The 12099-nt window shown below is 40.1% G+C and overlaps 7 non-coding genes across 7 annotated transcripts; all 7 read left to right on the top strand.

The window, feature by feature from the left end:
• The first annotated feature begins 5189 nt into the window (after positions 1–5189).
• On the top strand, positions 5190–5308 carry LOC142346858 (5S ribosomal RNA). The gene has a single exon (XR_012759896.1). It is a non-coding gene; the product is annotated as a 5S ribosomal RNA (ribosomal RNA).
• A 948-nt stretch (positions 5309–6256) lies between these two features.
• On the top strand, positions 6257–6375 carry LOC142346946 (5S ribosomal RNA). The gene has a single exon (XR_012759979.1). It is a non-coding gene; the product is annotated as a 5S ribosomal RNA (ribosomal RNA).
• A 948-nt stretch (positions 6376–7323) lies between these two features.
• On the top strand, positions 7324–7442 carry LOC142346857 (5S ribosomal RNA). The gene has a single exon (XR_012759895.1). It is a non-coding gene; the product is annotated as a 5S ribosomal RNA (ribosomal RNA).
• Positions 7443–8391: 949 nt separating this feature from the next.
• LOC142346855 (5S ribosomal RNA) lies at positions 8392–8510 on the top strand. The gene has a single exon (XR_012759893.1). It is a non-coding gene; the product is annotated as a 5S ribosomal RNA (ribosomal RNA).
• Positions 8511–9458: 948 nt separating this feature from the next.
• LOC142347148 (5S ribosomal RNA) lies at positions 9459–9577 on the top strand. The gene has a single exon (XR_012760168.1). It is a non-coding gene; the product is annotated as a 5S ribosomal RNA (ribosomal RNA).
• Positions 9578–10714: 1137 nt separating this feature from the next.
• LOC142346854 (5S ribosomal RNA) lies at positions 10715–10833 on the top strand. The gene has a single exon (XR_012759892.1). It is a non-coding gene; the product is annotated as a 5S ribosomal RNA (ribosomal RNA).
• Positions 10834–11969: 1136 nt separating this feature from the next.
• LOC142346852 (5S ribosomal RNA) lies at positions 11970–12088 on the top strand. The gene has a single exon (XR_012759891.1). It is a non-coding gene; the product is annotated as a 5S ribosomal RNA (ribosomal RNA).
• Positions 12089–12099: the final 11 nt, after the last annotated feature.

Below are 12099 nucleotides of genomic sequence, written 5' to 3'. Positions count from 1 at the left end.
AAGTTAAGCCTCATCGAGCGCGGATACTTTTTTGGAAATGGGTAAAAATTTGTCCAAAATGGTTCGCTGTGCCAGATTTTTTTGTTTTATCCCAAACTATGGCTCAAGTGGAGCATGCCCACAAAAAATGAGCCAACTCGGACTAAAATTGACGATTTGGTGATCAAAACAAAGTTCGGTGATCGAAAAAGTTAAGCCTCATCGAGCGCGGATACTTTTTTGGAAATCCGTAAAAACTTGTCCAAAATGGTTCGCTGCGCCAGATTTTTTTGTTTTATCCCAAACTGTGGCTCAAGTGGAGCATGCCCACAAAAAATGAGCCAATTCGGACTAAAATTGACGATTTGGTGACCAAAACAAAGTTCGGTGATCGAAAAAGTTAAGCCTCATCGAGCGCGGATACTTTTTTTGGAAATCGGTAAAAACTTGTCCAAAATGGTTCGCTGCGCCAGATTTTTTTGTTTTATCCCAAACTGTGGCTCAGGTGGAGCATGCCCACAAAAAATGAGCCAATTCGGACTAAAATTGACGATTTGGTGACCAAAACAAAGTTCGGTGATCGAAAAAGTTAAGCCTGATCGAGCGCGGATACTTTTTTGGAAATCGGTAAAAACTTGTCCAAAATGGTTCGCTGCGCCAGATTTTTTTGTTTTATCCCAAACTATGGCTCAAGTGGAGCGTGCTCACAAAAAATGAGCCAATTCGGACTAAAATTGACGATTTGGTGACAAAAACAAAGTTCGGTGATCGAAAAAGTTAAGCCTCATCGAGCGCGGATACTTTTTTGGAAATCCGTAAAAACTTGTCCAAAATGGTTCGCTGCGCCAGATTTTTTTGTTTTATCCCAAACTATGGCTCAAGTGGAGCATGCCCACAAAAAATGAGCCAATTCGGACTAAAATTGACGATTTGGTGATCAAAACAAAGTTCGGTGATCGAAAAAGTTAAGCCTCATCGAGCGCGGATACTTTTTTGGAAATCCGTAAAAACTTGTCCAAAATGGTTCGCTGCGCCAGATTTTTTTGTTTTATCCCAAACTGTGGCTCAAGTGGAGCATGCCCACAAAAAATGAGCCAATTCGGACTAAAATTGACGATTTGGTGACCAAAACAAAGTTCGGTGATCGAAAAAGTTAAGCCTCATCGAGCGCGGATACTTTTTTTGGAAATCGGTAAAAACTTGTCCAAAATGGTTCGCTGCGCCAGATTTTTTTGTTTTATCCCAAACTGTGGCTCAGGTGGAGCATGCCCACAAAAAATGAGCCAATTCGGACTAAAATTGACGATTTGGTGACCAAAACAATGTTCGGTGATCAAAAAAGTTAAGCCTCATCGAGCGCGGATACTTTTTTGGAAATCGGTAAAAACTTGTCCAAAATGGTTCGCTGCGCCCGATTTTTTTGTTTTATCCCAAACTGTGGCTCAAGTGGAGCATGCCCACGAAAAATGAGCCAATTGGGACTAAAATTGACGATTTGGTGGCCAAAACAAAGTTCGGTGATCGAAAAAGTTAAGCCTGATCGAGCGCGGATACTTTTTTGGAAATCGGTAAAAACTTGTCCAAAATGGTTCGCTGCGCCAGATTTTTTTGTTTTATCCCAAACTGTGGCTCAAGTGGTGCATGCCCACAAAAAATGAGCCAATTCGGACTAAAATTGACGATTTGGTGACCAAAACAAAGTTCGGTGATCGAAAAAGTTAAGCCTCATCGAGCGCGGATACTTTTTTGGAAATCGGTAAAAACTTGACCAAAATGGTTCGCTGCGCCAGATTTTTTTATTTTATCCCAAACTGTGGCTCAAGTGGAGCATGCCCACAAAAAATGAGCCAATTTGGACAGAAATTGACGATTTGGTGACCAAAACAAAGTTAGGTGATCGAAAAAGTTAAGCCTCATCGAGCGCGGATACTTTTTTGGAAATCGGTAAAAACTTGTCCAAAATGGTTCGCTGCGCCCGATTTTTTTGTTTTATCCCAAACTGTGGCTCAAGTGGAGCATGCCCACAAAAAAATGAGCCAATTCGGACTAAAATTGACGATTTGGTGACAAAAACAAAGTTCGGTGATCGAAAAAGTTAAGCCTCATCGAGCGCGGATACTTTTTTGGAAATGGGTAAAAACTTGTCCAAAATGGTTCGCTGTGCCAGATTTTTTTGTTTTATCCCAAACTATGGCTCAAGTGGAGCATGCCCACAAAAAATGAGCCAATTCGGACTAAAATTGACGATTTGGTGATCAAAACAAAGTTCGGTGATCGAAAAAGTTAAGCCTCATCGAGCGCAGATACTTTTTTGGAAATCGGTAAAAACTTGTCCAAAATGGTTCGCTGCGCCAGATTTTTTTGTTTTATCCCAAACTGTGGCTCAAGTGGAGCATGCCCACAAAAAATGAGCCAATTCGGACTAAAATTGACGATTTGGTGACCAAAACAAAGTTCGGTGATCGAAAAAGTTAAGCCTCATCGAGCGCGGATACTTTTTTGGAAATCGGTAAAAACTTGTCCAAAATGGTTCGCTGCGCCAGATTTTTTTGTTTTATCCCAAACTGTGGCTCAGGTGGAGCATGCCCACAAAAAATGAGCCAATTCGGACTAAAATTGACGATTTGGTGACCAAAACAATGTTCGGTGATCAAAAAAGTTAAGCCTCATCGAGCGCGGATACTTTTTTGGAAATGGGTAAAAACTTGTCCAAAATGGTTCGCTGTGCCAGATTTTTTTGTTTTATCCCAAACTGTGGCTCAAGTGGAGCATGCCCACAAAAAATGAGCCAATTCGGACTAAAATTGACGATTTGGTGACCAAAACAAAGTTCGGTGATCGAAAAAGTTAAGCCTCATCGAGCGCGGATACTTTTTTGGAAATCGGTAAAAACTTGTCCAAAATGGTTCGCTGCGCCAGATTTTTTTGTTTTATCCCAAACTGTGGCTCAAGTGGAGCATGCCCACAAAAAATGAGCCAATTCGGACTAAAATTGACGATTTGGTGACCAAAACAAAGTTCGGTGATCGAAAAAGTTAAGCCTCATCGAGCGCGGATACTTTTTTGGAAATCGGTAAAAACTTGTCCAAAATGGTTCGCTGCGCCAGATTTTTTTGTTTTATCCCAAACTGTGGCTCAGGTGGAGCATGCCCACAAAAAATGAGCCAATTCGGACTAAAATTGACGATTTGGTGACCAAAACAAAGTTCGGTGATCGAAAAAGTTAAGCCTCATCGAGCGCGGATACTTTTTTGGAAATCGGTAAAAACTTGTCCAAAATGGTTCGCTGCGCCAGATTTTTTTCTTTTATCCCAAACTGTGGCTCAAGTGGAGCATGCCCACAAAAAATGAGCCAATTCGGACTAAAATTGACGATTTGGTGACCAAAACAAAGTTCGGTGATCGAAAAAGTTAAGCCTCATCGAGCGCGGATACTTTTTTGGAAATCGGTAAAAACTTGTCCAAAATGGTTCGCTGCGCCAGATTTTTTTGTTTTATCACAAACTGTGGCTCAAGTGGAGCGTGCCCACAAAAAATGAGCCAATTCGGACTAAAATTGACGATTTAGTGACCAAAACAAAGTTCGGTGATCGAAAAAGTTAAGCCTCATCGAGCGCGGATACTTTTTTGGAAATCGGTAAAAACTTGTCCAAAATGGTTCGCTGCGCCAGATTTTTTTGTTTTATCCCAAACTGTGGCTCAAGTGGAGCATGCCCACAAAAAATGAGCCAATTCGGACTAAAATTGACGATTTGGTGACCAAAACAAAGTTCGGTGATCGAAAAAGTTAAGCCTCATCGAGCGCGGATACTTTTTTGGAAATCGGTAAAAACTTGTCCAAAATGGTTCGCTGCGCCAGATTTTTTTGTTTTATCCCAAACTGTGGCTCAGGTGGAGCATGCCCACAAAAAATGAGCCAATTCGGACTAAAATTGACGATTTGGTGACCAAAACAAAGTTCGGTGATCGAAAAAGTTAAGCCTCATCGAGCGCGGATACTTTTTTGGAAATCGGTAAAAACTTGTCCAAAATGGTTCGCTGCGCCAGATTTTTTTGTTTTATCCCAAACTGTGGCTCAAGTGGAGCGTGCCCACAAAAAATGAGCCAATTCGGACTAAAATTGACGATTTAGTGACCAAAACAAAGTTCGGTGATCGAAAAAGTTAAGCCTCATCGAGCGCGGATACTTTTTTGGAAATCGGTAAAAACTTGTCCAAAATGGTTCGCTGCGCCAGATTTTTTTGTTTTATCCCAAACTGTGGCTCAAGTGGAGCATGCCCACAAAAAATGAGCCAATTCGGACTAAAATTGACGATTTGGTGACCAAAACAAAGTTCGGTGATCGAAAAAGTTAAGCCTCATCGAGCGCGGATACTTTTTTGGAAATCGGTAAAAACTTGTCCAAAATGGTTCGCTGCGCCAGATTTTTTTCTTTTATCCCAAACTGTGGCTCAAGTGGAGCATGCCCACAAAAAATGAGCCAATTCGGACTAAAATTGACGATTTGGTGACCAAAACAAAGTTCGGTGATCGAAAAAGTTAAGCCTCATCGAGCGCGGATACTTTTTGTAAATGACAATTTCAGCAATAACCATTGCTCCAAACACACCCCATATACTTGTAAAGGCCATTCTAATAGTTCTCCTGCTTGCGTATACTGTATATTTGATATTTGGAACTGTCTCGGAAACATCAATACTAATTGTATAATTTCCCTTTATTAAACTAACTTTTAAGTTAGTGCAAATCGCTCAGTTCCACTCTTTAGGCTGCACTCCGCTAACGCAGAGTGCATTCAAATAAAACTTATCAAATAGAGTTGATACTTACCTATTTAATAAGTTTATCACAACAATTAGGCTAAAAGCAATTCGCCACTGATTTTCCCAATTACCGGCCTAAACCCACTGAAGTCATGCTTCCGGTTCAATGTCCGGTTATACAGGTTCCCCGTACCCAATCCATCTGTGCTTTGTTTTGCTGCCGTTCCACTGTATTGTGGATGGTTGGAAGCAAAAAGTTTGCGCTTTTGTCATAATACACTGTTTGGCTACGAATTGCATAAATTATAACACAACCGTGGCTAAAATTGCATGTATTAAGTGACTATTTTGCAAACCGCAAGGCGGCCAGTTAAAGTAATCCTATATATGAATATAAGACTACAATACAATACTGTTGTATATAAATTCGCTCCTGCTCACGCAAATGCCTACGACCATACCATGTTGAATGCACCGGTTCTCGTCCGATCACCGAAGTTAAGCAACATTGGGCCTGGTTAGTACTTGGATGGGTGACCGCTTGGGAACACCAGGTGTTGTAGGCTTTTTCTTTTGAGTATTCAAACCTCATAGAATACTTTTATTCGATATTTACACTTTTTAGAGCCTCAAAAAGCCTCGGTGATCGAAAAAGTTAAGCCTCATCGAGCGCGGATACTTTTTTGGAAATGGGTAAAAACTTGTCCAAAATGGTTCGCTGTGCCAGATTTTTTTGTTTTATCCCAATCTATGGCTCAAGTGGAGCATGCCCACAAAAAATGAGCCAATTCGGACTAAAATTGACGATTTGGTGACCAAAACAAGGTTCGGTGATCGAAAAAGTTACGCCTCATCGAGCGCGGATACTTTTTGTAAATGACAATTTCAGCAATAACCATTGCTCCAAACACACCCCATATACTTGTAAAGGCCATTCTAATAGTTCTCCTGCTTGCGTATACTGTATATTTGATATTTGGAACTGTCTCGGAAACATCAATACTAATTGTATAATTTCCCTTTATTAAACTAACTTTTAAGTTAGTGCAAATCGCTCAGTTCCACTCTTTAGGCTGCACTCCGCTAACGCAGAGTGCATTCAAATAAAACTTATCAAATAGAGTTGATACTTACCTATTTAATAAGTTTATCACAACAATTAGGCTAAAAGCAATTCGCCACTGATTTTCCCAATTACCGGCCTAAACCCACTGAAGTCATGCTTCCGGTTCAATGTCCGGTTATACAGGTTCCCCGTACCCAATCCATCTGTGCTTTGTTTTGCTGCCGTTCCACTGTATTGTGGATGGTTGGAAGCAAAAAGTTTGCGCTTTTGTCATAATACACTGTTTGGCTACGAATTGCATAAATTATAACACAACCGTGGCTAAAATTGCATGTATTAAGTGACTATTTTGCAAACCGCAAGGCGGCCAGTTAAAGTAATCCTATATATGAATATAAGACTACAATACAATACTGTTGTATATAAATTCGCTCCCGCTCACGCAAATGCCTACGACCATACCATGTTGAATGCACCGGTTCGCGTCCGATCACCGAAGTTAAGCAACATTGGGCCTGGTTAGTACTTGGATGGGTGACCGCTTGGGAACACCAGGTGTTGTAGGCTTTTTCTTTTGAGTATTCAAACCTCATAGAATACTTTTATTCGATATTTACACTTTTTAGAGCCTCAAAAAGCCTCGGTGATCGAAAAAGTTAAGCCTCATCGAGCGAGGATACTTTTTTGGAAATGGGTAAAAACTTGTCCAAAATGGTTCGCTGTGCCAAATTTTTTTGTTTTATCCCAATTTGTGGCTCAAGTGGAGCATGCCCACAAAAAATGAGCCAATTCGGACTAAAATTGACGATTTGGTGACCAAAACAAAGTTCGGTGATCGAAAAAGTTAAGCCTCATCGAGCGCGGATACTTTTTGTAAATGACAATTTCAGCAATAACCATTGCTCCAGACACACCCCATATACTTGTAAAGGCCATTCTAATAGTTCTCCTGCTTGCGTATACTGTATATTTGATATTTGGAACTGTCTCGGAAACATCAATACTAATTGTATAATTTCCCTTTATTAAACTAACTTTTAAGTTAGTGCAAATCGCTCAGTTCCACTCTTTAGGCTGCACTCCGCTAACGCAGAGTGCATTCAAATAAAACTTATCAAATAGAGTTGATACTTACCTATTTAATAAGTTTATCACAACAATTAGGCTAAAAGCAATTCGCCACTGATTTTCCCAATTACCGGCCTAAACCCACTGAAGTCATGCTTCCGGTTCAATGTCCGGTTATACAGGTTCCCCGTACCCAATCCATCTGTGCTTTGTTTTGCTGCCGTTCCACTGTATTGTGGATGGTTGGAAGCAAAAAGTTTGCGCTTTTGTCTTAATACACTGTTTGGCTACGAATTGCAAAAATTATAACACAACCGTGGCTAAAATTGCATGTATTAAGTGACTATTTTGCAAACCGCAAGGCGGCCAGTTAAAGTAATCCTATATATGAATATAAGACTACAATACAATACTGTTGTACATAAATTCGCTCCCGCTCACGCAAATGCCTACGACCATACCATGTTGAATGCACCGGTTCTCGTCCGATCACCGAAGTTAAGCAACATTGGGCCTGGTTAGTACTTGGATGGGTGACCGCTTGGGAACACCAGGTGTTGTAGGCTTTTTCTTTTGAGTATTCAAACCTCATAGAATACTTTTATTCGATATTTACACTTTTTAGAGCCTCAAAAAGCCTCGGTGATCGAAAAAGTTAAGCCTCATCGAGCGAGGATACTTTTTTGGAAATGGGTAAAAACTTGTCCAAAATGGTTCGCTGTGCCAGATTTTTTTGTTTTATCCCAATCTATGGCTCAAGTGGAGCATGCCCACAAAAAAAAGAGCCAATTCGGACTAAAATTGACGATTTGGTGACCAAAACAAAGTTCGGTGATCGAAAAAGTTAAGCCTCATCGAGCGCGGATACTTTTTGTAAATGACAATTTCAGCAATAACCATTGCTCCAAACACACCCCATATACTTGTAAAGGCCATTCTAATAGTTCTCCTGCTTGCGTATACTGTATATTTGATATTTGGAACTGTCTCGGAAACATCAATACTAATTGTATAATTTCCCTTTATTAAACTAACTTTTAAGTTAGTGCAAATCGCTCAGTTCCACTCTTTAGGCTGCACTCCGCTAACGCAGAGTGCATTCAAATAAAACTTATCAAATAGAGTTGATACTTACCTATTTAATAAGTTTATCACAACAATTAGGCTAAAAGCAATTCGCCACTGATTTTCCCAATTACCGGCCTAAACCCACTGAAGTCATGCTTCCGGTTCAATGTCTGGTTATACAGGTTCCCCGTACCCAATCCATCTGTGCTTTGTTTTGCTGCCGTTCCACTGTATTGTGGATGGTTGGAAGCAAAAAGTTTGCGCTTTTGTCTTAATACACTGTTTGGCTACGAATTGCAAAGATTATAACACAACCGTGGCTAAAATTGCATGTATTAAGTGACTATTTTGCAAACCGCAAGGCGGCCACTTAAAGTAATCCTATATATGAATATAAGACTACAATACAATACTGTTGTACATAAATTCGCTCCCGCTCACGCAAATGCCTACGACCATACCATGTTGAATGCACCGGTTCTCGTCCGATCACCGAAGTTAAGCAACATTGGGCCTGGTTAGTACTTGGATGGGTGACCGCTTGGGAACACCAGGTGTTGTAGGCTTTTTCTTTTGAGTATTCAAACCTCATAGAATACTTTTATTCGATATTTACACTTTTTAGAGCCTCAAAAAGCCTCGGTGATCGAAAAAGTTAAGCCTCATCGAGCGAGGATACTTTTTTGGAAATGGGTAAAAACTTGTCCAAAATGGTTCGCTGTGCCAGATTTTTTTGTTTTATCCTAATCTATGGCTCAAGTGGAGCATGCCCACAAAAAATGAGCCAATTCGGACTAAAATTGACGATTTGGTGACCAAAACAAAGTTCGGTGATCGAAAAAGTTAAGCCTCATCGAGCGCGGATACTTTTTGTAAATGACAATTTCAGCAATAACCATTGCTCCAAACACACCCCATATACTTGTAAAGGCCATTCTAATAGTTCTCCTGCTTGCGTATACTGTATATTTGATATTTGGAACTGTCTCGGAAACATCAATACTAATTGTATAATTTCCCTTTATTAAACTAACTTTTAAGTTAGTGCAAATCGCTCAGTTCCACTCTTTAGGCTGCACTCCGCTAACGCAGAGTGCATTCAAATAAAACTTATCAAATAGAGTTGATACTTACCTATTTAATAAGTTTATCACAACAATTAGGCTAAAAGCAATTCGCCACTGATTTTCCCAATTACCGGCCTAAACCCACTGAAGTCATGCTTCCGGTTCAATGTCCGGTTATACAGGTTCCCCGTACCCAATCCATCTGTGCTTTGTTTTGCTGCCGTTCCACTGTATTGTGGATGGTTGGAAGCAAAAAGTTTGCGCTTTTGTCATAATACACTGTTTGGCTACGAATTGCATAAATTATAACACAACCGTGGCTAAAATTGCATGTATTAAGTGACTATTTTGCAAACCGCAAGGCGGCCAGTTAAAGTAATCCTATATATGAATATAAGACTACAATACAATACTGTTGTATATAAATTCGCTCCCGCTCACGCAAATGCCTACGACCATACCATGTTGAATGCACCGGTTCTCGTCCGATCACCGAAGTTAAGCAACATTGGGCCTGGTTAGTACTTGGATGGGTGACCGCTAGGGAACACCAGGTGTTGTAGGATTTTTCTTTTGAGTATTCAAACCTCATAGAATACTTTTATTCGATATTTACACTTTTTAGAGCCTCAAAAAGCCTCGGTGATCGAAAAAGTTAAGCCTCATCGAGCGCGGATACTTTTTTGGAAATGGGTAAAAACTTGTCCAAAATGGTTCGCTGCGCCAGATTTTTTTGTTTTATCCCAATCTATGGCTCAAGTGGAGCATGCCCACAAAAAAAAGAGCCAATTCGGACTAAAATTGACGATTTGGTGACCAAAACAAAGTTCGGTGATCGAAAAAGTTAAGCCTCATCGAGCGCGGATACTTTTTTGGAAATCGGTAAAAACTTGACCAAAACGGTTCGCTGTGCCCAATTTTTTTATTTTATCCCAAATTATGGCTCAAGTGGAGCGTGCCCACAAAAAATGAGCCAATTCGGACTAAAATTGACGATTTGGTGACCAAAACAAAGTTCGGTGATCGAAAAAGTTAAGCCTCATCGAGCGCGGATACTTTTTGTAAATGACAATTTCAGCAATAACCATTGCTCCAAACACACCCCATATACTTGTAAAGGCCATTCTAATAGTTCTCCTGCTTGCGTATACTGTATATTTGATATTTGGAACTGTCTCGGAAACATCAATACTAATTGTATAATTTCCCTTTATTAAACTAACTATTAAGTTAGTGCAAATCGCTCAGTTCCACTCTTTAGGCTGCACTCCCCTAACGCAGAGTGCATTCAAATAAAACTTATCAAATAGAGTTGATACTTACCTATTTAATAAGTTTATCACAACAATTAGGCTAAAAGCAATTCGCCACTGATTTTCCCAATTACCGGCCTAAACCCACTGAAGTCATGCTTCCGGTTCAATGTCCGGTTATACAGGTTCCCCGTACCCAATCCATCTGTGCTTTGTTTTGCTGCCGTTCCACTGTATTGTGGATGGTTGAAAGCGAAAAGTTTGCGCTTTTATCATAATACACTGTTTGGCTACGAATTGCATAAATTATAACACAACCGTGGCTAAAATTGCATGTATTAAGTGACTATTTTGCAAACCGCAAAGCGGCCAGTTAAAGTAATCCTATATATGAATATAAGACTACAATACAATACTGTTGTATATAAATTCGCTCCCGCTCACGCAAATGCCTACGACCATACCATGTTGAATGCACCGGTTCTCGTCCGATCACCGAAGTTAAGCAACATTGGGCCTGGTTAGTACTTGGATGGGTGACCGCTTGGGAACACCAGGTGTTGTAGGCTTTTTCTTTTGAGTATTCAAACCTCATAGAATACTTTTATTCGATATTTACACTTTTTAGAGCCTCAAAAAGCCTCGGTGATCGAAAAAGTTAAGCCTCATCGAGCGCGGATACTTTTTTGGAAATGGGTAAAAACTTGTCCAAAATGGTTCGCTGCGCCAGATTTTTTTGTTTTATCCCAATCTATGGCTCATGTGGAGCATGCCCACAAAAAATGAGCCAATTCGGACTAAAATTGACGATTTGGTGACCAAAACAAAGTTCGGTGATCGAAAAAGTTAAGCCTCATCGAGCGCGGATACTTTTTTGGAAATCGGTAAAAACTTGACCAAAACGGTTCGCTGTGCCCAATTTTTTTATTTTATCCCAAATTATGGCTCAAGTGGAGCGTGCCCACAAAAAATGAGCCAATTCCGACTAAAATTGACGATTTGGTGATCAAAACAAAGTTCGGTGATCGAAAAAGTTAAGCCTCATCGAGCGCGGATACTTTTTGTAAATGACAATTTCAGCAATAACCATTGCTCCAAACACACCCCATATACTTGTAAAGGCCATTCTAATAGTTCCCCTGCTTGCGTATACTGTATATTTGATATTTGGAACTGTCTCGGAAACATCAAAACTAATTGTATAATTTCCCTTTATTAAACTAACTTTTAAGTTAGTGCAAATCGCTCAGTTCCATTCTTTAGGCTGCACTCCGCTAACGCAGAGTGCATTCAAATAAAACTTATCAAATAGAATTGATACTTACCTATTTAATAAGTTTATCACAACAATTAGGCTAAAAGCAATTCGCCACTGATTTTCCCAATTACCGGCCTAAACCCACTGAAGTCATGCTTCCGGTTCAATGTCCGGTTATACAGGTTCCCCGTACCCAATTCATCTGTGCTTTGTTTTGCTGCCGTTCCACTGTATTGTGGATGGTTGGAAGCAAAAAGTTTGCGCTTTTGTCATAATACACTGTTTGGCTACGAATTGCATAAATTATAACACAACCGTGGCTAAAATTGCATGTATTAAGTGACTATTTTGCAAACCGCAAGGCGGCCAGTTAAAGTAATCCTATATATGAATATAAGACTACAATACAATACTGTTGTATATAAATTCGCTCCCGCTCACGCAAATGCCTACGACCATACCATGTTGAATGCACCGGTTCTCGTCCGATCACCGAAGTTAAGCAACATTGGGCCTGGTTAGTACTTGGATGGGTGACCGCTTGGGAACACCAGGTGTTGTAGGCTTTTTCTTTTGA

The sequence above is a fragment of the Convolutriloba macropyga genome, chromosome 9, assembly GCF_964194025.1.
Source record: "Convolutriloba macropyga chromosome 9, txConMacr16.3, whole genome shotgun sequence".
Classification (NCBI taxonomy): domain Eukaryota; kingdom Metazoa; phylum Xenacoelomorpha; order Acoela; family Convolutidae; genus Convolutriloba; species Convolutriloba macropyga.
The sequence above is the reverse complement of the archived record's forward strand: the minus strand, read 5'-3'. Positions and strand labels throughout refer to the sequence as shown.